Genomic DNA, 24,776 nt, shown 5'->3' with positions numbered 1-24,776 from the left:
GGTGGCCGGTACACCAGCCAGACAGCCAAGCTCACCTCAGAGCCCCACACTAGGCCAACACATTCAATGCCGGGGATCGATGGCGATGGTAGAGATGGTAGAACTATCTTCCCGGATTAATAATGCCACCCCTCCCCCCCGGCCCACAGTCCGCGACTGGTGAAGGACGGAGAAACCCGGGGGCGCCATCTCTCGTAAGGTAACAGTATCCCTTTCGCGCACCCAGGTCTCCGTCATACAAGCCAGGTCGACCCCCTGCGAGATGAAGAAATCTCGCAGGGTGGCGGTTTTGTTGCCTGGCATTTTGTTGCCTGGCGGTTTTGTTGCCTGTTACCTGGCATTGCACACCAGTGACGGAGGTGAGTAATTCTGGAAGGGGTACGAGCATATCCGTATCTCGATCCCCTTCGCCTATGACATCTGCCCCCACCATTCCACTCTGCATGGCTGCATGAATTGACTGCAGGTTCTAGTCTCCAGCACTGAGACAGGTAATTCATATTTAATATCCACAACAGGCTGGTTGTTTTTAATTAGGACTGTCATCCCATTAAAAATCCCTCAGTTGACTGATGGTTTAACTGATTAATTGATTTGTCAATTAAATATGCATTCCTTTGTAGCAAGTGCCATTGTAGACAAGGGGTTTTCTCTTATGTGACAGATCTTCTTAGGTAGCCCCTGCATTTTGAAGAAAAAAAAATGCAATTTCTTTCATTTTAATAATAATAATAATAATAATAATAATAATAATAATAATAATAAACATTTTGAAAAGTTGCTGCCGCATTCACTAGGGGCACTTTTTAGTCATGCAAAAGGTTTTAAATCAATTTATCCAAGCAATCGATCAGCAATCAAGCAGCTCTATTGTTAACTTAAAAATGCCAACAGTAACACTACTATTCCCATAAATCGTGTGTGTGTTTGTGTCCAGGTCATAGCAAATGTCTTTTCTATTTTCTCCTTTTCAATATTTCACATTAGTAGCTTTCTTTCTTTGACTGCTTTTTCTAAATTGATCTGGTAAAGGTAAAGGTAAAGGGACCCCTGACCATTAGGTCAAGTCGCAGATGACTCTGGGGTTGTGGCGCTCATCTCGCTTTATTGGCCGAGAGAGCCGGAGTACAGCTTCTGGGTCATGTGGCCAGCATGACTAAGCTGCTTCTGGCGAACCAGAGCAGTGCACGGAAACGCCGTTTACCTTCCCGCCGGAGCGGTACCTATTTATCTACTTGCACTTTGACGTGCTTTCGAACTGCTAGGTTGGCAGAAGCAGGGACCGAGCAATGGGAGTTCAACCCATCGTGGGGATTCGAACCACCAACCTTCTGATCAGCAAGCCCTAGGCTCAGTGATTTAGACCACAGCACCACCCACGTCCCTGCAGTAGAATTGATACGGTAGAATGCCCAAAATGGGAGGGGGGAGAAAGTGGAACTGTGGGAGAAAAAAGGAAGTGGTATGAAAGTTTGTTCAACTTTGTTTTTGGAGCTTCCTCTCGTCTTCTGAGTCCCAGTCACTCTGTGGTAACTTTTGGAAAATAATAAAGCCTTCCCTTTTCAAAAATTTATTTGGATTATAAATAGCTTTTTAAAATGAATTGGTTTTCAAGTGTCATTGGAATAATTTTAATGCTCCTGAGTTGGAGTTTTGGTTTGGTTTTCTACTGCTGTCTTCATGTGCATTATTATTATTATTATTATTATTATTAGCCATCTACAGACACACTTCTCAAGGTGATGTACAAAATACAATAAAACAACTTAAACACACACACAGAGAGAGAGAGAGAGGGAATGAGTGGGAGAGAGAATAGCAAATAAATTAAAAACCAATACAAAATAAGCATCTATGGTAGACACCTATTCATCCAGCTGGGAAATTTGCTAGAACAACAATGTCTCCGGTTCTTTCTGGTGACACCCTGTCAGGATCCATCAGCTAATCTGCAGAATCCCCTTGAGTGAACTACTTCAAAGCTGAGGCATGCGCAAGTGTTTCCAGCGCCTGAAATTAATTGCTACTTTAGCTGAGTTTCTGGGCACTAATCTACTACCCATAAACTACAAGGAGTTTGGGGTGGGAATGACGAGAGAATGAAAATATGAACTTGTCTGGTGTGATACTAAGAAAATGTGTTGCAGATATGGAAGTCAACATAGCCACGAGCACGGCCCATAGAGCAATTATTTGCTTCGTACCATGTCCCTGAGGATGCTAAATGTAGGAACTGAAGCAATTTAGGATCCTTCTGCCAGAATTTCACCATCTCTCATCCAACCACAGTCCATGAAAGACAACTTCCTCAATTCATTTTTCCCCCCTTATGTGTATGTTTCAGAACCCTCCTTGTCCCTTATATGGATTTGTTTTTCAATAGTCAGCCATTAAATTCATCTTTAACCATTTCATACCAGTCTTGTACTCAGGTCACTGTCTCATACATGACACTCTTAACAGTAATTCAACCTCTGGTCATAATATGAGTAATGAAAACACCACAAGTGCATCCTAGCCATAACGCAACACCATCAGAAGCGATTGCTCAATGGTACATTACTACACCTGTGTGTAAATGGGGCCAGGGAAGGGACTGAATAGTTTGCCACATGCCTGCAGATATTCATACAAAATCCATATTGCCTAAAGAGCATAGAAGGGGAATGAGACAGCGGAGGAATAGTTGTAATTTGTCGCATGCTGTCAGTCAAAGTTCATTGAGGCAAATGGGCCATTGCCCCACTAAACTCACGTTGTCTCAGCCTGCCCCCACCTGCATGTCTTCTTACTAACAACCAGTCTAGGAGGCGACACTGTCTTCCTACCCTTGTCTGGCTTCACCTGCTGTTGGTCTCCTTGCCTTCTGCCCCCCCCCGCCCCCCGTCCCACTTGGCACCAACCACCACTGCCATCAGTGCTGAAACTTTGTTCTGGTTATTGCTTCCAGTGTGTCCAGCTTAGCTCTAAATCACACAACCAGCAGTGCAAGAAGCAGCTGACAGGGGATGGCCTTTGAGAATCCAAATGAAACAAAAATTACAACCTCACAGTAAATGCAAGTGAAATTTTAGCCTTCGCAGCAAATGACAAAAGTTGGGAAACACGTAGCCAGTTTCTTCCAGAAGCTCAGAAAACTCTTAAGAGGTTATACATGAACCACAGAGTGATCTGTGGGTGAACCATACTTCAATTTAGTAGGAAGTATCAATAATGAAGGAGTATGAAAAATAAACAATTCTCTAGTCCTTTGTGTGAGTGAAAATATCGTTTTTAAATGGACTTGCATTTTAGCCTAGTTTCAGTCAAGTTTGAATTTCATATCCGCCTCGATTTCCATTCTTAGAGCTTTCCTAAATGATTTCCCCCCACAAGATAATTGAACATAAATTACTCCATTGTTGGTAATCCAGACTGCTTCCTCCAATTAGTGCTTCTGTTTCAAGGCAACTGTATCCTCCCAGTACTCCAACTGCAATAATTTTAATTTATGTTTCATTATTAGGGAAATGTGTTTCCCCGCACACACTTGTTGCCCAGCACATCACTTGCAATAATGGGCCAAACTAAATATGACCAGCCAATACATGAGGTCCCTATCCTTGAATCATAAGTGCCCTTCCCAGTGTAATCTCTCCTGTGTATGAGACTGAGTATTAAATATTTTAAAGTATCACTGTTTGTTTGTTTGTTTGTTTGTTTGTTTGTTTGTTACATTTCTTACTCCCCTTCAACAAAGAGTCACAGGGTGGTTTTCAACAATATAATGTACAATTATAAAAGCAAGTAAAACATATCAAACCATTATAACCTAAACTTGAATTGTTTCAGAAAGTGCAAATTAGGTAAATTCAACATTAAATCTGAACTGAATCGAATTTGTCCTCCATCCCTAGTTAACCAAATTAAATATTAAATCTATAAAATACTGGGATTTTTTAAAAATTCTCATACAAACTAGTCTTGATAATGGCTTCTTGAAATATGATTGCTTATTTAGCCTTATATGCACAGTGGTACCTCGGGTTACATACGCTTCAGGTTACATACACTTCAGGTTACAGACTCCGCTAACCCAGAAATAGTGCTTCAGGTTAAGAACTTTGTTTCAGGATAAGAACAGAAATCACGCTCCGGCAGCACGGCGGCAGCAGGAGGCCCCATTAGCTAAAGTGGTGCTTCAGGTTAAGAACAGTTTCAGGTTAAGAACGGACCTCCGGAATGAATTAAGTACTTAACCTGAGGTACCACTGTATGTGATATTTGATATCATTTGTATACATGCATAATCCTCTCTTTGTGACCTTGTTCATAGCAACTTGCACTGATATATCATGAAAACAGGATTAAATGAAGATTACACAGTAGTAGCCACGAGAACACTAACATTATTTTTTAACAGCCCACCTTGATTTCAGATCACTTCATAAAATTAACTGTAAAATATTGATGTATTGTTGCTCAGCCTTCCTCTGAGATAGGATTTTTTCCCCTCACTTAGCAAAAGAAATTATCTGAGGTCTATTTTCCATGTTCCTGCTTAGGCTTGCATTTTGGTGTTGTGAATGCCTACATTTGCATCTTGCTGATCCTTCAAAATGCCTGAAATTATAGGTGGTCAAGGGGTGCCACCAGGGTTCAATGCCACAAATACCCTTCCAGGATGACCAACACACTCCAGTACTGACAGCTTGAGAAAGAAGAAAATGAGAATGCTTCTGGCCTGGAGAAATGGGGACAGACTAGGACCTCTTGAAGCCTGTGGAGTTGTAGGCACAAATATGCCTAGAGAGCCCCACCTGATCCTTGGAAGACAAGAATGCAGGAACAGGAGACTAACTGAGAAAGAAGCGAGGACTGCAGAAGTCAAAGGTTTTGGAGGAAAGTTTGCAACCTCATACCCTTCAGCTGGACACCAGCGTTCAGTGATTTGAAATATTTCAATGCACAGTCTTTGCCGCAAAACACCAGGAGGGTCTCTCTTTCATGTTGAAAAGGAAAAGATGAAAAACTGTTATTTGCAAATTGCATCCTGAATCCTCTTGTGTTCTTTGTAGGCCTGTGAAAGGTGCAGTTCCTGAAGTTCCCTCCTCCTCTCCACAAACCAACAACATCAGTGTTTTACATGGTCTTCCGTACAGGGCCAGGCTTGCTGCTCAAACTACCTAAAAGTGATTTTTTTTCAGAGTTGGCTCATTCAACACATTTAATTTAATTTATTATACAATACCCGAAAGTAATCAACTCCAATACATATACTTTTTAAAGTAAAGTAAGTAGATAAGTATATATTATATCAGTGCTTTAATTTGGCGTTGCAAAATGAGGCAAGTTCTCACCCAGAAACCTGTGTTAAACTTTTTCATTTTTTAAAACAGTTTCAGGATCAAAGTATCTGTTGCATTATTCATGGGTTTTTTTTTACTGTATGCTAAAACTGACCATTTTTACTTTGAAGATAAAGTGATACGCTGGCAATACGCTAGCAATATGGATCCAGGCCAAGTGCCAATTTCCTACGCAAAATCACCCCTCTCAGTGACTGCAATTTTGCCCACCGCCTTGGTGCTGTTTACAGTAAACACCACTTACAGTAGCTTTGCTTTGCAGATATAAGCCCCATTGAGTTCTATGGAGCTTACTTCCTGGACCAATGTTGTTGGGTGTTGATTTTCTTTTTGTGAACCATCCCCAGCAGGACGTCTGTAAGAAAGAAGTAACGGAAGCATTTTGTAGCTAGTCTAAACTGTCTAGAATACACAATAAAACCTTATTATTTTTGTTTGTTTTTAAAATTGTTATGGATCCCAAAGTTTTGGACCATCTACTACATAGTATCATATAAATATTTCCTCCATTAGATACTGAGTGACACAATCTCTATTGTAATAATGGTTCTGGGGCAGAACATCACCCAGATCTTCATCTTTCAGTGCTAGTATTCATAGTTCTCTACAGATATGAGCAGACTTTTTAATCTGTTTTTGATTCACAATAGATGGGGAGCACATGCATATTAAGTTACAATCATATATTTTTAAACAGCGCCGGCTGCACATATTTTCAGGGGGAAATAGTGTTATTTGGCTTTGTGGCAAAGGCACAGAGAAACGGCATAGTACATATAAAAATAGCAAAATACAACAGACTTGCGGGTCAACTTTTAATATCTCAAGGGAAGTTTATTTTAATTTGCAATAAAACAGAAACAAGCAGAAACATGAAAAAGCTAATTATCCAAGGTGATCAGCACAGCATCCATCAATTTTGGTTAGTAATTAGTTTTATGTATTAGTGTGGTAGGGTGTGTGTTTGTGTGACATAGTGAGTGTGTGTGTGTGTGAGAGAGAGAGAGAGAGAGAGAGAGAGATACACCCAGTGGTCTCCTATCCAGGGACTTAACAAAGATGCACAGCTTGCTAACCTCAGCAATGCAGCAGCATCCAGTGCTCACAGAACCCAGGAAAACCTGTTATGATGTCCCTGACCCAAACACAAATCTTCTTCCTCAACATCAATCTCACTAGTCAAATTACAGGATTATTTGCTTTTTTATTACTTCTCTCACATTTCCTGCATTCACTTGAATCTATGCAGGGCAGGGACTCCTCAGTGCTTGCTGCTGTAGGGTCCTGCCTTCAATTTATTATTATTATTATTATTATTATTATTATTATTATTATTATTATTATTATTAATATACCCCATCCATCTGGCTGGGTTTCCCCAGCCACTCTTGGCGGCTCCCAATCAAATATTTTAAAAAATCAAACATTAAAAACTTCCCTAAACAGGGCTGCCTTCAGATGTCTTAAAAGTAGGATAGTTGCTTATTTCCTTGACAATTTATGGGAGGGTGTTCCTCAGGGCAGGTGCCACTACCGAGAAGGCCCTCTGCCTGGTTCCCTGTAACCTCACTTCTCACAGTGAGGGAACCGCCAGAAGGCCCTCGGCACTGGATCTCAGTGTCCAGGTTGAACGATGGGGGTGGAGACGCTCCTTCAGATATACTGGGCCGAGGCCATTTATCAGTAATCTAGTAATCCACAGGATTGCAAACCTGTTTCCTCTGAAATGCCAGCTATGGCCTACATGGGAAATCATCCCAATGAGTGGTGGGTGGGCCCAGTTGTGAGCACAAGAACAATGTTTTACCTTTGTACAGGACGGTAGGCTAGTTTCTACACACAAACTCCAATGCTCTTCTCTGTCATCCATCCAGGCACACAGAAGGCAGTTGTGCAAAATATACCAACCGCAGTCGAATGGAAAATGCCAGGTGAAAGTGTGAAAGAACGTTGGGTCAGTATGCAGCATTTCTGTGTATCCCTAGACGGTCCATATACTAGGGCTGGGGTGGGGAACCTATGGCACTCCAAATGTGGTTGAACTACAACTCCCTTCCTTGAACTGATTTGGTGGGGAATAACTGCTACAGTGGGACGTGGGTGGCGCTGTGGGTTACACCACAGAGCCTAGGACTTGCCGATCAGAAGGTCGGTGGTTCGAATCCCCATGACGGGATGAGCTCCCGTTGCTCGGTCCCTGCTCCTGCCAACCTAGCAGTTCGAAAGCACGTCAAGGTGCAAGTAGATAAATAGGTACCACTCCGGCGGGAAGGTAAACGGCGTTTCCGTGCGCTGCTCTGGTTCACCAGAAGCGGCTTAGTCATGCTGGCCACATGACCCGGAAGCTGGATGCCGGCTCCCTCGGCCAATAAAGCGAGATGAGCACCGCAACCCCAGAGTCGGCCACGACAGGACCTAATGGTCAGGGGTCCCTTTACCTTTACCTTTAACTGCTACAGTGAAGCAGGCATTGCGATGACATCTGCCTGGCTCTCAATGAGAGAGCCTAAAGAGTGGGAGCAGTGCTCTCCACACAGGGTAGCAGGATTCCTGCTTGCTGGAGACCCTTGCTTTGCTGCTCATGCTGCATTGATCTGCCCAGATACTTTCGTTGAGCCATGGCAGAAGTCGGAGTCAGATTTGAATGCAATAGCACACTTGCCTGCAACAGAGGAGGAGCAGCCTCAATTACCCAGGTCCTCTTTCTACAAGATCCAAGTACCTCAGGTACTCAATTTGTTGCTGGAAATAGTACCTTCATGAGCATGAAAAGATCAGCATAAGATTGCCCTTCTAACCTGGAATGTGGCTGGTTGTGCTGCATCCACAAAAGACACTAGCTTCATCATCTTTTTAACTTGCTTTGATATTTTTCTTTTCCAGGAAACTTGGTATACTGGGGAGACGTCCTTCAATGGTTTTCATACCTTCTCCATAGGGGAAGTAAAAAGGGGCAGCTTTGGAAGAGCAAGAGGAGGAACTGGGAATTCTAGTTTCTTCGACTTCACAAGCTACTACAGTAGTACCTTGGGTTAAGTACTTAATTCGTTCCAGAGGTCTGTACTTAACCTGAAACTGTTCTTAACCTGAAGCACTATTTCTGGGTTAGCGGAGTCTGTAACCTGAAGCGTATGTAACCTGAAGCGTATGTAACCCGAGGTACCACTGTATAACTCCCCTCCCCTCTTTTAAGACACATGCAATGGCAGTCAAAACTCAATTCCAATTCTGTTGTATAGTGTTAATAGACTCCTGCATCCCCGCATTGAGGCATAAGTTCCAGATCAGAGCACTGCGGGAGGAACTTGAGGCCTATGCGGCCGACCTCACTATGAAAAATCCTCATTCATCTTTGATTCTGGCAGGTGACCTAAATGCTAGACTAGATCCCAATGACAGCACTTTGCACTCGAAACATAACTGCCCTGCCCTCATTTAGAAGAATATGTTATTTTATTGACACACTGCTCAAAGGGTCAGAAATCCAACTGGCCCATGACGCCATCACCTTGCTGAACCTAAGCAGGTCTGGATGGGTGACCCCATGTACATCACCTTGGGTTCCCCGACAGAAGAAAGGTGGGATATAAATGTAATACATTAAATAACTGGCTTTTTAATATTCTCGCCATCTGAAAGAAGCCTTTTACATGCTCCTTTCCCATTTATAAATTGTTATTCCTCTCTTTATGTCGCAAACCAGATTCTAATCTATTCCAGCTTTCAAACTGCTCAATTTTTACTTTGTTGCCTGTTTCATAAATTGTGTCTCCAAGTTCCCCAAATGCTTAAGGAACATACAGTAGTACCTCAGGTTAAGTACTTAATTCGTTCCGGAGGTCCATTCTTAACCTGAAACTGTTCTTAACCTGAAGCACCACTTTAGCTAATGGGGCCTCCTGCTGCTGCCACGCCGCCAAAGCCCGATTTCTGTTCTTATCCTGAAGCAAAGTATTTAACCTGAAGCACTATTTCTGGGTTAGCGGAGTGTGTAACCTGAAGCGTATGTAACCTGAAGCGTATGTAACCCGAGGTACCACTGTAATTTAGTTTTTTTGATAAAAAGCCAGGCTATCAGATATTGTTGTTGTTGTTGCTGCTGCTGCTGTTGTTAAAATTATTTTAAAAGGCTTTATTTATGGCTGGGCAGAATAAAATTTAAAGAGACCAATTTGTTAGGATTTGCCAGCATGCCATAGGGCACTATCAAGGGGAACCGGCTCCCAAAGAATAGGACAAGATTTACCTCTTAGTCCATAATCCTCCTACTTTAGTCTAATGGAAATCTTGGGTTAAAGGTTCTGGACAAAGTGTACAGTAGCATATTTGCAGAAAACACTGCTATTGTTTTTATCACTGAAGGCTTTCAGTTGTGCCTTTTGACAGGAAATAATTTATTCTGAGTAGTGCCAATTCTAACTTTGTTTTTTTCAGGACTATCAACCACAGTCACAGGTAGCACAGTGATACACTGAAACAATGTGCTGCAGGGCCCCACATTTATATACAGTGGTACCTCAGGTTAAGTACTTAATTCGTTCCGGAGCTCCGTACTTAACCTGAAACTGTTCTTAACCTGAAGCACCACTTTAGCTAATGGGGCCTCCCACTGCTGCCGTGCTGCAGGAGCACGATTTCTGTTCTCATCCTGAAGCAAAGTTCTTAACCTGATGTAATATTTCTGGGTTAGCAGAGTGTGTAACCTGAAGCATATGTAACCTGAAGTGTATGTAACCCGAGGTGCCACTGTACTGTTATCTTCGTGTTTGGACATTCTTTTTTTGTGTATTTAGCTAGCAATACTTATTTTCTTAAAAATTAAAATAAACTTCAATTGCTACACTAAGACATGACCTGTAAATCTGTTGTGTTTTGCTATTTTCGAATGTACTAGTTTTGTGTGTGTGCTGTACTCCTGCCATGAAACCAGATAACACTATTTTCCTGTGGGGGGGGGGGGACATGCAGTCATCATTATTTTAAATAGAGTGTTTTAAATACTCAAGCATTTCTTCCCGCCCTATTTTGCATACAGTTAAGTTCGGGCACACATATATTTGTAGGAAAGCGTGCATATTAATGCTGGCAGGCAAAGATGGAGAGCAGGGAAATGTTTTGTCTGTGGAGCAGTATGGCTAGTTATTGCGAAGTAGATAACAGCAGGCTGAACTGCAACCATTTTAGTGTATAATATTCCAAAGGTGAGCCAAAACTTTTGGCTCTATAAGCAATTTAATCTATAAGTGACAAGTGAAGACATTTTTTTTCCAGGCCTGTGTCATTAAATGCACCCTGCCAATAAACTGCTTCTAATTTTTAGTGCAATGACAGAGTTTTTAGTGCAATGACAGTGGTACCAATGGGTGGGGGAGGCTACATTCCCCATCATCAGTACCACAGCCCCAATCCTGCAGCTGCTATTTTGAAAAAAATAGATATCAATCCCTATTCAAGTATCCTGTTCTGCTAGTGGAAGCCAGCACAAGGAGTCCCACTAGCGTAACACAGTCCCCCCCCTTCCCCCACACACCTTGCATGCCTCTCCCAAATCTGCTCTGAGGAGGGGCAGTCAAGAGAACCTCCAAAACAAGAGGGAACAGGGAAGATTGTTTCATTGGGTTACCAGTGATGGACCAATCTCCTTAGTGCTATGCTGTATTCTACCCAATGATCATAAATGCATTTAATGTATAATTTGGCCCCAATAAAAGGTAGTAGTTGATTGGAGCCACATAGTAATGGAACATTCTCCTCTAATGGATTATGACCATTCCCAGTTCTTGACACCAAACATTCTGGTACTGCCTCCGAGTAGATCTAAGGATAGTGTCTACAGGTGGAGCCCAGAATAATTTTCCTAAAATGTACAGCTTTTTAAAACACACACACACACACACACACACACAGAGGCAGCCTTGCCTCTTTGCTTTCCTGAAAAACTGGCCAAAAACCAAAACAAACAAACAAAAATGGCTAGGCTATTCTTTTTCCTGGTCAGTTGGAATGTCTAATCAAGGTTATACTTAGTGCCGAATCTCACATTATGGTCACTATGGTGATGCTACCAAAACAAACAAAAAAGGAGGATCAAAAATATATTGGAGGGGGTTGTTATGTTCCCAACATGTTTTGATACTATCTTCATCTTAAACATGTGTTTTCATCTGTTTTTAGCTCATCGTTGATTTAAATTATTTTTTTAACATTCTAAATAACTGTTTTAACTGTTTTTATTGATAATTTTATTATTTTATTCTTCTTGTAAACTGCTTTGAGGGTTTTTTTTCCTCACAGGCAAGTAGGATATAATTGTTATGAAATAAAAACAATAGAATATATATATATATATATATATATATATATATATATATATATATATATTTGCTTTCGTAGATTTTCACGGGTACAGGAATGCAGGTTTTGGTGTCCTCGGGTGTCTTCCCGTGTAAAAGTTGGGGTGTCTAGGCGACGTTTCGACGAGGTCTCACTCGTCATCTTCAGGCTGGTGCTTTCGGCTCTGTTCCAGTAACAAGAAGCCGAAAGCACCAGCCTGAAGATGACGAGTGAGACCTCGTCGAAACGTCGCCTAGACACCCCAACTTTTACACGGGAAGACACCCGAGGACACCAAAACCTGCATATATATATATATATATATATATATATATATATATATATAAAGTTGCATACCACAGTAACCTCAAAACCGATTTTGATTGAGATCCTATGGAAATGAGCAACAACTGCAGCAAATGCCTTTTTAAAATTGCATTATTATGCCGCCTTTTTTCTCCAAGGAGCTCAATGTGGCATACACGGTGCTCCCCATCCTTTTTTAAATGCCACAACTACCCTGTGAGGTAGGTTAGGTTAGGAAAGGTAGAGAGATGGCTCATTCTGGTTTTATTTAAATGCATACAGATTGCACCTTTGTCGCTGAACAGAAATGTCCAGGCAGGAAAAAAGAACCTGTCAGGCCAGCCAGGAGACAGCCTTTAGGCATAAAATTCTCAGCTTTAACCCAGGGAGCTTACAGACCCCATTATCTTTACAGTCACTGTGGCAGTTGAAAGATTTGTCACAGGGAGCATGCATTGCCACAAGCAAATGGAATAATCACCACCAGTGCTACTACACCCCTCAGAGTTGCCATCCTCCATCTTGTGCTGCTGTCAAGGTTCCCTTGACATGGACTTGAAAAATCAGCCCACCAGCATTAGCAACTTCTGTAATGCCAAGGAAGTTTATATAAACTGCTACAAGTGCTAATCCTTTACCTCTGCAAGGGGCTAATAGAGAGCAAGAAGTGAACCCATATCTCACAAGTGCCAGTCCTCGGCTGCATATTTACATTAACCTTCCTCCCTCCGTCATACCCCTTCTGCCTTTCCCCGCCTGGTTGTGTTTTTAATACTAAAATTGGAAACAGGAATACATTAGGCACATAAAGCTGACATAGCTCACTAAACATGCCTCTCAGTTTGTGTGTGTGTGTGTGTGTGTGTGTGTGTGTGTGTGTGTGTGTGTTGTGAGGCATCAACATCCCTTTAAGAACTTTTATCATCTCAACTGACACATAATCATTCCTCGCAGGTGGAAAACATTGTGCTGGGAGATAATTGGGACAGTTATTGGATCTGACTTCTCACCGGTTTTAAGCCCGTATCCATGGTATGACTGAATCCCACTCACAGAGAAGAGTTAATGTTCTTTGTGTCACATTGAGTGATTTATGGGGACCGCATGTACTGCATTAGATGACGTGGAGCTAATATTATCTGATATGATGCAATTCGGGCTTAAAATATGCACACTATTCCCCTCCCTCCCTCTTCCACGCACCAAATGTTTTTGAATCATACAGCTATTAGTTTATAAAGGTTGATAACTTGACCCCAATTTATATGCAGGAAGCTGTCATTTTAAAACAAACTATTCTTCCAAAGGAAAACATATCACCTGAAAACCCAGCTCGAATTACTTGTTTCCCTAACAGTACTTCTTGTTGGTATATGCTTTTGCTGATAAACCTTTTAGTACCTGTGTGTGTGTTTGTTTAATTCCTATTCTAAGCTGATTTTTCTTGTGGATGTAAAATGGCGCATATGTGTCTGTCAGTGTGTGTGTGTCTGTGTGTGTGTTATCTTATTTGCCAGGCCAGGAAAGTGTGCTTGTTTAAAACCCCAACAAGAGAATTTTCAATTTAATTTTAATTTTCTATGCAACTTAAATGATGAATAAGCATTGATGGATTTATCATCCCTGAGATTTTTTTTTCCCCATAATGAACATAGGAAGCTGGCTTATACCAAGTCAGGCAAGTGCCCCATACATTTCAGTGTTGTCTGCACCAGCTGACAGCAGCTCTCCAGAAGTCTGTGGATAAGGAGTGGGATGCCCTGCATGCAAAGTAGCTGCTCCACAACTAATTTACAAACCTTCTGTAATTTGGCTATGTCAAATTAAAGTTCTTCTTGAACTATCCTCAGTTGGTTAAGAACTGTTTCAGTCGCAAATCCCATGTAAATCCTGATTATGACTAATGATGATGGATAGATAGATGCAAAAGTGAAGGAATGAGGTGAGTAAAATGAATAAAGAGGACGGGGGAGGCAAAACAGAACAAAATTTCATTAAATTCACTGAAATGCCTACACCTTCCTCTGAACTACTCCTGAGCCCCGAATGCCAGCTCACAAGAGGTAGGTCTTGGGAGACTTAGCAAAGGTATTCAGGCACGGGCTTTGAAGCTGGGGAGGGGGTAGTTCCATTACCTCATAAAAATACACCAGCTGTTTAGTGCTAATTTCTCCTAATAAACGCATTTTTGTATGCACTTTTGGCTCACAAATACATTTTGGCAAAGCAATTTCCCCATATATAATGCATTCTTATGTTATTTTCAGTAATATATTCGTTTTCATGCACACTTTTCCTCAATATATTGTAAATATTGTTTGGTTGGAGAACTGTATCACAAATTTCAGAGAAGTGCGAATTTCAAAGAATTGGATAGGCTTGCCTTTGCATGCAAACTGAGTCTAATTTCTCCTCCATCCCCAGTTGTCACATCTGAATCTCAGGCAAACACTGTATCCTTAAAAGCCTTGCTACAATGAAGCTAAATGGGCCTTTGCATGGAACAATGGAACATGCAGGTTTTTTAAAATGCAAATTGCCTTAGCTAAGAGGGGGGCTGACAATTAGTGGGATCACAGGAGGCACAGCGAGGGAATTTAACCCTTTGCTCCTCTGCTGTAGTCCTAAGGAAATTCCCTTTTTTAAAGTTGGTTCTGCTTTGAGGGGAACTCTCTTCTCAGCATCAGCAAAGGTCTTCTCAAGAATGCTCAGACCTTGTCCTTGTTTGCAGATGGAGCCATTCTAGCTACATAGGGATGAGTTCACAATTAGTACTTGTCCCACAAGTACTAGCCCCTGCCTGTTTTCTGGCCCCTTTTCTACCTGGCCTGGGAGGCTGCAGCATTGACTGACTCCAGCTACAAAGGTTGCTTGTGCACACTGGGGACTAGTAGTATTTAATTCTTGACCCCAACAGTAACTCAATATTTCACTCTTGACATCTGTTGCTGTCCTGGACCATAATCTTGTATTTTTCTTGTTAGACCTTATTGGATTGTTTAAATTTATTGTACATTTATTGATATGAAATGCTTTCCTTAGCCATTTTTTTACATGACCTCTTATGCTAAAGAATTATCTTGTGTATACTTCTCAATGTTGTGAGCCACTTGGAGCATAGTTTACCATGGAAGAGCATAATGATGCAGAGAAATACGATGATGTTGATTATTTGACTCAAGTATTGTATTCAACAAGTGTCACCAAGCTTTTGGGTCCTCTGGATATCTTTGCAAACCAGAGAAACTGTCATAGGGGTGCATACAGGAAAAGGGGGAAGAAAAGTAAAAAAATCTATAAAGCAATCCAATGAATTACAAAAGAATGTACACAATACACCTACACACACACCCTCCAAAGGGGTGTGCCATGAGGATCACAAATGGTGTGGCTCCAGGCTATTTTGTCATCTTTTTTGAACACCAGTATGATAGTAACCCTTTGGCTGATTTTTATATGATATGCATATGTTTCATACTACTTCATGATGCATTGTTTGTTGGGTTATTCTTTTTCTGTTTTTAATGCATCTTTGAATGCCTTCTTGATGTGACTTAGCTGAGCCTTTCAGCAGAAACAGAGAAATAGCATTTAGGTTGCCTTTTTAAAACAAACAAACAAACCAGGACTATCCATTTCAGTAGCCAATTGCTGCTTTTATTTGTTAGCAGACCAGCAAAATGAAGCAAAATTGTGATTTATTTTATACAGTGAGCAGAATAAGATGCCATGTCACATAGAGGTAAGAAAAACAGCTTCCACACATTTTCTGACTGTGCTCAACTTGCAGAGTTGATGATATCTTTTGTGTGTGTGTGTATTGTTCTACCTTCTGGGGCAGAATAGTATTGCTCCCAGAAATTCAACTCTTAATGAGATTCCCAGAGTTGTTCCAAAATTATATGTAGGCAGCTGCTTTGAAAGGGTCAGTCACAGCCTGCTAGAGCAGCCAGGAATCTATCTTTGCCTATATTCTATATTCTATTATTTCACCTCTCTCTCTCCTGGAAATATGTTCATTCGTGACTAAAACTCCAAGTGTTTTGATGTTAAAGACAATATCCCTAGAGTGAGCTTGAATGTAGGCGTGTGATATTTAATTCATTAATGTCTTTTAACTCTTCAAATGCACTGTTTCCCCCCTCCATAAAGCATGTCTCTGTGCTCGTGTCAGAATATTCCTTAGACCATTTGCACAGAGATGAAAAGCCAAGGGGGCTTTTCATAGAATCATAAAATTGTAGAGTTGGAAGGGTTCCTGAGGGCCTAGTCCAAACTCCTGCAGTACAGCTGTCCCATACAGGGACTGAACCTGCAAGCCTGGCATTATCAGCACCATGCTCTAATGAACTGGGATATCCAGACTGAGAACACCAAACCAGGACTGGTCACAAACATCAACACATACAACCTGAATGCTATTGCCATACCTTTGGAATCTGCCTTTGTCCAACTGGCCCAGTACTGTTTTCTCTGACTGGCAACAGTTCTCCAGGGTCTCAGTCAGAGGTCTTTTCCATGGCTTGCTTTCTGATCCTTTTAACTGGAAGAGCCGGGGATCGAAGCTGGGACTTTGGCATTCAAAAACACGTGTGCCACCATGGAGCTTAGCCTGACTAATTTGTTTCTGAGGAACTTCCCTCCCGTCCATACTTGCCTCCAGGCCCACTTACCATCTACCTGAGCTCCTTGCCAGCCCTTGGGCAAGAGGCTGATAGAATGCTGCCTTAAGTATTGCATCCATAAGGCAAATGCAGGGATCGTACGTTGAGAGGCAGCTATAGTCCAAAGGCAGGGAGCCATTTTCCTGTTGAAGGCCTCATTCTTTTGGGAGACATTGTCAAGGGCTTTAGTCAGGGCCAGGGCCAGAGCCAAAAGGAGCCGTCAAATATATATCTTTCTCTCTGTGTGACATTCCCCCCACCCCACCCCACATGTTTAACCTCCTGGTCACCCGTATAAAATTAAGCTGAGGTCTGGGTGAAATTCAAGAAAGGCCACATGCAGCCCTGAAGCAGTAGGTCTCCCACTCATGCTCTACTGGCACTGTAAGGCCTAGACCTGAGTGTTCCTCAGAAGTTTTTCTTTCATCTTTGGACTGTTGATGAGGTTTTTAACTGGGAGTGCTTCCATATGGCTGTTCATTGCGTGATGGGTGTTTCTCATGCAGTCAAGGTGGTGGCTGTGTTTTTGCAACATCCACATGACCCCACTAGTATCAAAATGAAATGCCATCTTGTATCACCTTCCTTAATCTGGATTTACCCCTTACATGTACTCTGCCCATCTGACTGAGTTGTCCCAGCCACTCTGAGAAGCTTCCAGCATATATAGAAACATAATAAAACTTTAAACATTTAAAAACTTCCCTATGCAGGGCTGCTTTTAGATGTCTTCTAAAGGCTACATAGTTACTTATCTCCTTGGCTCCGGAGTCACAGAACTGCATACCTTCCAAAATTTCTCTGGTGAAGATAGGGATGTCGTAAGGACATTCCTAAGCGGGACATTCTGGGATCAAATCAGATACCAGGACAGCTTCTGTAAATCCAGGACAGTTCCTGGAAAATAGCAGCACTTGGGGGGGGGGTCTGTTGTTTGAAATCTCTCAACAACCTGTTTGCAAATTAAGCGCTCACCTGGAAGCACCCCAAGTACATTTCTAGAGCTTGATTTTCACTGGATGCTTTAAGAACAGAATAACTGCCTGGCTGGATCAGGCCAAAGGTCTATTTTGTCCAGCATTTTGTTTTCATTGGCAACCAGCCAGCTTCCTCTGGAAGCGTGCAAGGTAGGCATGAAGATGATGGCCTTTGCTAGTTGTTTTTCTCAGACACCTGTTTTTGAACATGGAGATTCCATGGCTAATCAGTAGAAAGAAAGAAAGAAAGAAAGAAAGAAAGAAAGAAAGAAAGAAAGAAAGAAAATCAATTTTCCCCTGTATACCTCTGATTCTCCAAGCCTTGCTAAAGTAAATAATGCTATTAATTTGATCTAGTAGTTCACACTGGCAGCAAATGGATTTTTTCATGTGAATAAAATCTGTATGATAAAGATCTTAAAAGTGTTGTTCCTAGATGTTGACCAAGGAAAAATAAAATGGTTTCAGTCTGTGCCTATTATGTATTTATTTATTCTTTCTGTTGACCTTCGAAATGCCCACAGTGGTTGAAGCTATGTATTTCCTAATAGTATTAACACAAAAAAACAGTAATCATAAAATGTTAGCTCAGTAATCTAGTTCCCTTCTCTGGAGGATATTGTCCTTTCCATAAAATTCCAATCAGTAGCACATATACAATTATGAAAATGCTTAAGATTTTATTTCCAAAGTCGCATTACTTAAAATACAAAATGTATTTTCTGTTCCATTTCTGAATGCACAGGGGTTTCTTAATGTATCAGATAATTTTACATTAAATTATCTGATACATTTCAGGTAATGTATCATTTCAGAAGGGATCCTGGTCTTTTCCTTACATGACCTTTTTAATCACTTCAGAACTCCAACAAAAATAATAAAAAGTCATTGTCAGTATTGGCCGTTGGGAAAAGAACCCATTGATATCATATCATTGCCTTTGGAGAGCTCACTTTATAATATAAACAAAACAAAAAACCCAGAGGAGGGGAGGGTTTGATTCACATTTGCTTACTTTTAAATCCCTAATCATACTTGACTGAGTCAGGGCAGATGGGGCTCATCAGTCTGGGAAGATTGCCCCTCTAAGGGAAGGGAAACCCTGATTCTAAACCTCCGCTGCCTTGCGGGATATCTTCAGAAGGAGAAACATGCCATGGAGTAAACTCCACACAAATTTGGAGTGGAATCCCTAAGACAGTTGGATGGCACCTTCCAGCAACTCCTGCAGCCAAGCAGGAGTCCAACGTATTGCTCTGGTTTCCTTTGGACCACATCAGTGAGGTTAAAGATGGATCTTGACATCTGGGCTGTCCAGGACCTTCATATACCTGCACTGCGCGGGCTTTGCTCTGAAGAAGTCACTTCAGTGCCGCTAATGCAAGTGCACTCCACTGTCTATCAAGACAGACAGGTGGCAACTTGAATGAGTATGTTCATGGGGGGGGGGGGTTTAAGTGCCGTATTTTTCACTCTATAAGACGCACCAGACCACAAGACGCACCTAGTTTTTGGAGGAGGAAAACAAGAAAAAAAATATGCTGAATCTCAGAAGCCAGAACAGCAAGAGGGATTGCTGCGCAGTGAAAGCAGCAATCCCTCTTGCTGTTGTGGCTTCTGTGATAGCTGCGCAGCCTGCATTCACTCCATAAGACGCACACATATTTCCCCTTACTTTTTAGGAGGGAAAAGGTGAGTCTTATAGAGCAAAAAATACAGTAACTCTTACCTCATCATGTATCAAACCAAACTATCCTATTGTATACTCTCTGAGTTTGTGTTTGTTACCTTTATACTTATCAATTCATTTTATAATTTTTTAAGAGAAAAAAGTTTACTCTCCAAATATCTACTCCAATTGCTTCTTTTTCGCCTTTCTGAATTTAGTAAAACAAATATTGTCTGAACTTTAGATTTGCAAGCTTTATGAGCTTTCACTGTGGGGACAATCCACTGAAATGTAGGCAGTAGGCTGAAAGGAATAGGACATGAATGGTTCACTCTGTGTCATATTCTGTATATATTAATGGTGTTTCTGCAGGAGTTGATTGCATTTATTGCTCCAAGACAGCAAAGGCAACCTGTGTGTAGCAACAGGTTTCCATTTATGTATCACCTTTTGAGATTTGCCTCAGAGTATTTAAGAGAGAGTTCTGGAAACCCACATAATACATTTAAAGCACTCTTATTTCACTTTAAGAGTCTCGGCTCCAACCCTCCAAATAATTCTGGGAACTGTAGTCTGTTAAAGGTCACCTAGCATCTCTCAGCTCCATTAACAAACTACAGTTTCCACGGTTCTTTTCTTTTTGTGTGGGCGGGCGTGATTCTTAAGGTGGAACCACAGGGCTTTAAAAGTATGTTGTGGGTGTGACCAGATGTTTTATCTAACTACAGAAAGTGCACGCACCATGCTTTTGCATCCTGTATTTGCTCCTAAAAAAATTATTGACTGCTGATTAATGGTCTGGAGGTAGAACTCCAGTAGAACATAACCAGTATACTCCCCTTCCTTCAACTGATGATCATCTGTCATATCCAACCTTCTGTCAAGTGGTGGGGCGGATGGGTAGCAAAGTACACAGGGTGCCTTAGGACATCATTATGTACACATAGCCTACCACTGCCAATAAGATGTGGGAAACAAGGCCTGTTGCCCCATAACTATGTAAACTATGTCAACAGCACTAATATATATATATGTATGTATGTATGTATGTATATAATCAGCAGGATGTTCCAGAACTCCCAGAGGGCAGTTAGAGAAACGCCATGAGCTTTACGAATGCCATTGTTACAATATTACTAATCATTATTCTATAAAGTAGATCCTGGGGGTCTTTCAGGAGAATGCATTTGTCTGGTGTGGCTCCTTCTTTTTTCTGCAGTCCCAGACCACTGACCTGGGAGAAAGCCCCATTAATTTCCATAGATCTTGCTGAGTAAACAGGTATAGAATTGTTGCTGTTAATGACTCCTCCCAGAAGCCTCCTTTTCTCATTCTCCATATTTAAGTCAGTCGAGGTCTTCTTTGGCTTTAGGAACTTTGCTTACAAGCTTGGTTACACACCCAAAATCTTACAATTTGACAATCTAGTACATCGTTATTCAAGTGAGAATTGGTCTAGAGTATACATTAAAGGAAAATATATTGAATATTGAATGGTACCACATGCACTTCTGCATCTCAGTGCAGAATCATATACTGCATAACCAGTCAAGAAAAGTGTTTCTATAGGTCACCTTAGGGGTTGTCAACCTGTGCACTGCGGGGGGGTAGGGGCTGCCAATCGATTCTGATCTGGTGGCTGGAAGTGTATTTTGTCATAAACTGACCTCTTGGCAAAGGCTATAAGGCTCTATAACAGGGATGAGGAATATTACAAAATGCAACCATTATTTGTTTTTCGTTTTTAAAAAAATATGTTGGCCCATGAGGCTCAGGGAAGGATTGGCTTTAATTGCAATTCTTGATCTCATATCAGAAGAGAAAGTTTTCTGATTAAAAGACCAGTCAAGCAATAAACCTAAAGCTACATAAACTACCTTTGCTACCCAGTGCTAGCCAGATTTAAGTCTTATTTCCAAATATGCATATTTATGATTGCAACCTCATTCTTAGAAACCATTTAGAACATGAATTTCATTAATGAGCAATCTGCTTACAAAAATGTTGCAGTTAGCCTTGTTACTCATTGTTTCAGTGGTTTTCAGTTGTGCAAGATAAAAGTTAAGTAACAAACATTTATCTTTCATTCAATTGCACCTTAATTTCTGTAAACCATGGAATGAGTTCTTTTATTTGGGGGGGGGGGCAGAATCCTGCTGTTTTTGCACTCATCCTGATTGCACCATCTAAAAAGACAAAATGCTAGGATTTGTAGAGCAGGTGAAATTTAAAATGAAGAATTTCTGAACACTACAATACTTCGAAGGCTAAATTAAGTTTGGGGAAAGGGGGAGGGAAAAAGAGAGAGTTATCTCTGCTAGGAATGTAGGTCTAACAAGAATTAGCTACATAATTCATTTCAATGGGTTCTTGTCTCAGCCATTTACCTCTAGGTTCAGGCAAAACATCTCTCTTGGGCAGAGTGGAGCACAGTGACAAGTCACCAACCTCAAACCAAAGGATGGAATTAAAATGTACCTGATGCCCATGCTAAAAGAACAAGTTTGTGTTTCCCATATCCCACCTCTAATATTTAAATATAATATGATGTTTGAGGAATTCTGATTCTCCGTTTGTCAGTTGCAAGCTATAACTTTGGCACACAACCTAAGGAACGCATATGCAGTAACTTCCTACTGTCTTCTATAAAAGGAAACATTTCTCCATAGTCATAGGGAGGGCCTTTAAATTACCTGTTTATTGCTCACTCATTGGTTGCAGGGGGGTTAGACATCATTGTCTATTTACTGAGTAATTCATTTTGTGGAGGATGTTAGGTGACATTTCCATTGCATTTCCCCAACATTTTCCCTATTGCAAAAAGTCAGGTGTTCAGAGAAAGCGGGTTTGTCGCTCAATACCTCCCAGTCAACTGTAATTGCACAACCTGAATTTGCTGGTATGTGATTGACTCCCACCCCAAAATAGCAAGTCTGGAAGCACCTTGAGAGTCTCACACTGTTTGAATGAAATGTTGCTCTCCATGTAGAAGGCAATCGGGGAGGCTTGGAAAGGGTCCATTTCCAGGTTGTGTTGGGGTACAGTGGTTGCAGCACCATGGAGAGCAACAGTACCCCGACACAATTTGGAGGTGGACCCTTTGCAAGACTGAGAAAGGTCACATTTTAAAACTGGGGGAGGAAAGTCTCCACTTGGCACCAAAATAACATCACAGTAGGTGCCAGGTTCCATAGTCAGGGCACCTCTACAGAGAAGACTCTGTACCAAATAGCCACCCATCAAACATCTAAAGGTGGACACCCAGGGTTGTCACTAATGCTAGTCCTACTCAGAGTAGACTCATTGAAGTTAATGTACACAACTAGCTTAGGAGCTACTCCTACAAGAGAAGCATTGGAGTAGCAAGGAATGGCATTGGATACAACCTCTAAAGAATAGTCTCTGTTCTTAGGGTAAAGGCATTGCCATTGCCATGTCATCTCATTTGTCCTCCCAGTTGAACGACGTGGCCCAGGGAGAGAGGGAAAAATAGTGGAAGTGAACAGCTGGCTTCGCAAATGGTGTAAACAGGAACGGTTTGGATTCTTAGATCACAGACTGCAGTTTCTTGAAGATGGACTTCTGGCAAGCGATGGGCTGCACCTCACAACGGTTGGGAGGAATGTTTTTGCCAAAAATCTCAGAAACCTCATCAGGAGGGCTTTAAACTGACTAATGTGGGGGAGGGAGACAGTGCTCCTGAAGGTAGGAGTCTATCAATTGATGAAGATGATCATCCAAATGTCATGGACCAAATGGAGCAAACAGCATGCAGACCTAGTGGTGGGAGGAAAAAATCCTTAAATAAGAGACACAGGGGAATGATTAATGGACTTCAATGTCTGTACACTAATGCGCAAAGCATGGGAAATAAACAAGATGAGCTTGAGTTCTTGGTACAGCAAACTAAATATGACATAATAGGCATCACTGAAACATGGTGGGATAAGTCCCACGATTGAAATGTAATAATGGAGGGATACAATCTATTTCAGAGAAACAGACAAGACAAGAAAGGAGGAAGAGTGGCGTTATATGTCAGGGATGTGTATACCTGTGAAGAGATCCAAGATTTAGAACCTCAAAGCCAAAGTGAGAGCATTTGGGTCAAAATTAAGGGAGAGAAGAATAACAGTGTCCTCATTGTGGGAGTTTACTATAGATCCCCAAGCCAAACGGAGGACATAGATGATGCCTTCCTGGAACAGATGGCCAAGCATGCAAAAGGAAGGGAGATAGTAGTAATGGGGGACTTCAATTACCCAGATATTTGTTGGATGTCAAACTCAGCCAAGAGCATAAGGTCAAACAGATTCCTCACTGGCCTTGCAGACAACTTCATTGTCCAGAAAGTGGTAGAAGCAACAAGAGGGACAGCCATTTTAGATCTGGTCCTAACCAATGTTGATGACCTGGTTAGTGGGGTAGAAGTGGAAGGATCATTAGGCGCGAGTGATCATGCTCTTCTGAAGTTTACTATACAGCGGAAAGGAGCAGCCAAGCATACTAGGACTCAATTTCTTGACTTTAAGAAAGCCGACTTCATAAAACTTAGGGAAGTGCTGGGTGAGATTCCCATGGACAGTAATACTAAAAGGAAAGGGAGTTCATGATGGCTGGGAGTTTGTTAAGAGGGAGATAGTAAAAGCACAACTTCAGGCAATACCAATGAGACGGAAACATGGAAGGTGCCTAAAGAAGCCAGGGTGGCTATCTAAAGAACTTTTAACTGAGTTAAGATTAAAATAGGATGTGTACAAAAAATGGAAAAGGGGGGAAACCACCAAAGAGGAATTCAAACAAATAGCCAGCACGTGTAGACACAAAGTCAGAAAAGCTAAAGCACAGAATGAACTCAGGCTTGCTAGAGAGGTTAAAAGCAACAAAAAAAGGCTTTTATGGGTATGTTCATAGCAAAAGGAAGAACAAAGAAACAGTGGGGTCACTCAGAGGAGAAGCTGGTGAAATGCAAACAGGGGACACAGAAAGGGCTGAACTCCTCAATGCCTTCTTTGCCTCAGTCTTCTCCGATAAAGAAAACAATGCCCGACCTGAAGAATTTGGAGGAAATGATTCAGCAGAGGAAACACAGCCCAGAATAACTAAGGAGATAGTACAAGAATACTTGGCTAGTTTAGATGTATTCAAGTCTCCAGGGCCAGATGAACTGCATCCAAGAGTATTAAAAGAACTGGCAGATGTGATCTCAGAACCACTGGCAGTCATCTTTGAGAATTCCTGGAGAACAGGCGAAGTCCCGGCAGACTGGAGGAGGGCAAATATTGTCCCTATTTTCAAAAAGGGGAAAAGAGAGGACCCAAATAATTACCGCCCAGTCAGTCTGACATCAATACCAGGAAAGATTCTGGAGCAGATCATTAAGCAAACAGTCTGTGAGCACCTAGAAAGGAATGCTGTGATCACCAATAGTCAGCATGCATTTCTGAAAAATAAGTCATGTCAGACTAACCTGATCTCA

The 24,776-nt window shown here is 41.5% G+C and overlaps 1 long non-coding RNA gene across 9 annotated transcripts in view; it reads right to left on the bottom strand.

The window, feature by feature from the left end:
* LOC309338280 overlaps positions 1-24,776 on the bottom strand; it is a 107,043-nt gene that overhangs the window by 65,287 nt on the left and 16,980 nt on the right. For all 9 annotated transcript variants that reach the window (XR_014154818.1, XR_014154819.1, XR_014154820.1 and 6 more), the window contains exon 2: positions 5,593-5,703. This is a non-coding gene — a long non-coding RNA (uncharacterized lncRNA). The remainder of the gene's footprint in view (positions 1-5,592; positions 5,704-24,776) is intronic.

The sequence above is a fragment of the Podarcis erhardii genome (assembly GCF_964252035.2).
Source record: "Podarcis erhardii genome assembly, chromosome: 3".
NCBI classification, from domain to species: domain Eukaryota; kingdom Metazoa; phylum Chordata; class Lepidosauria; order Squamata; family Lacertidae; genus Podarcis; species Podarcis erhardii.
This window is presented reverse-complemented; position numbering and strand designations above follow the sequence as displayed.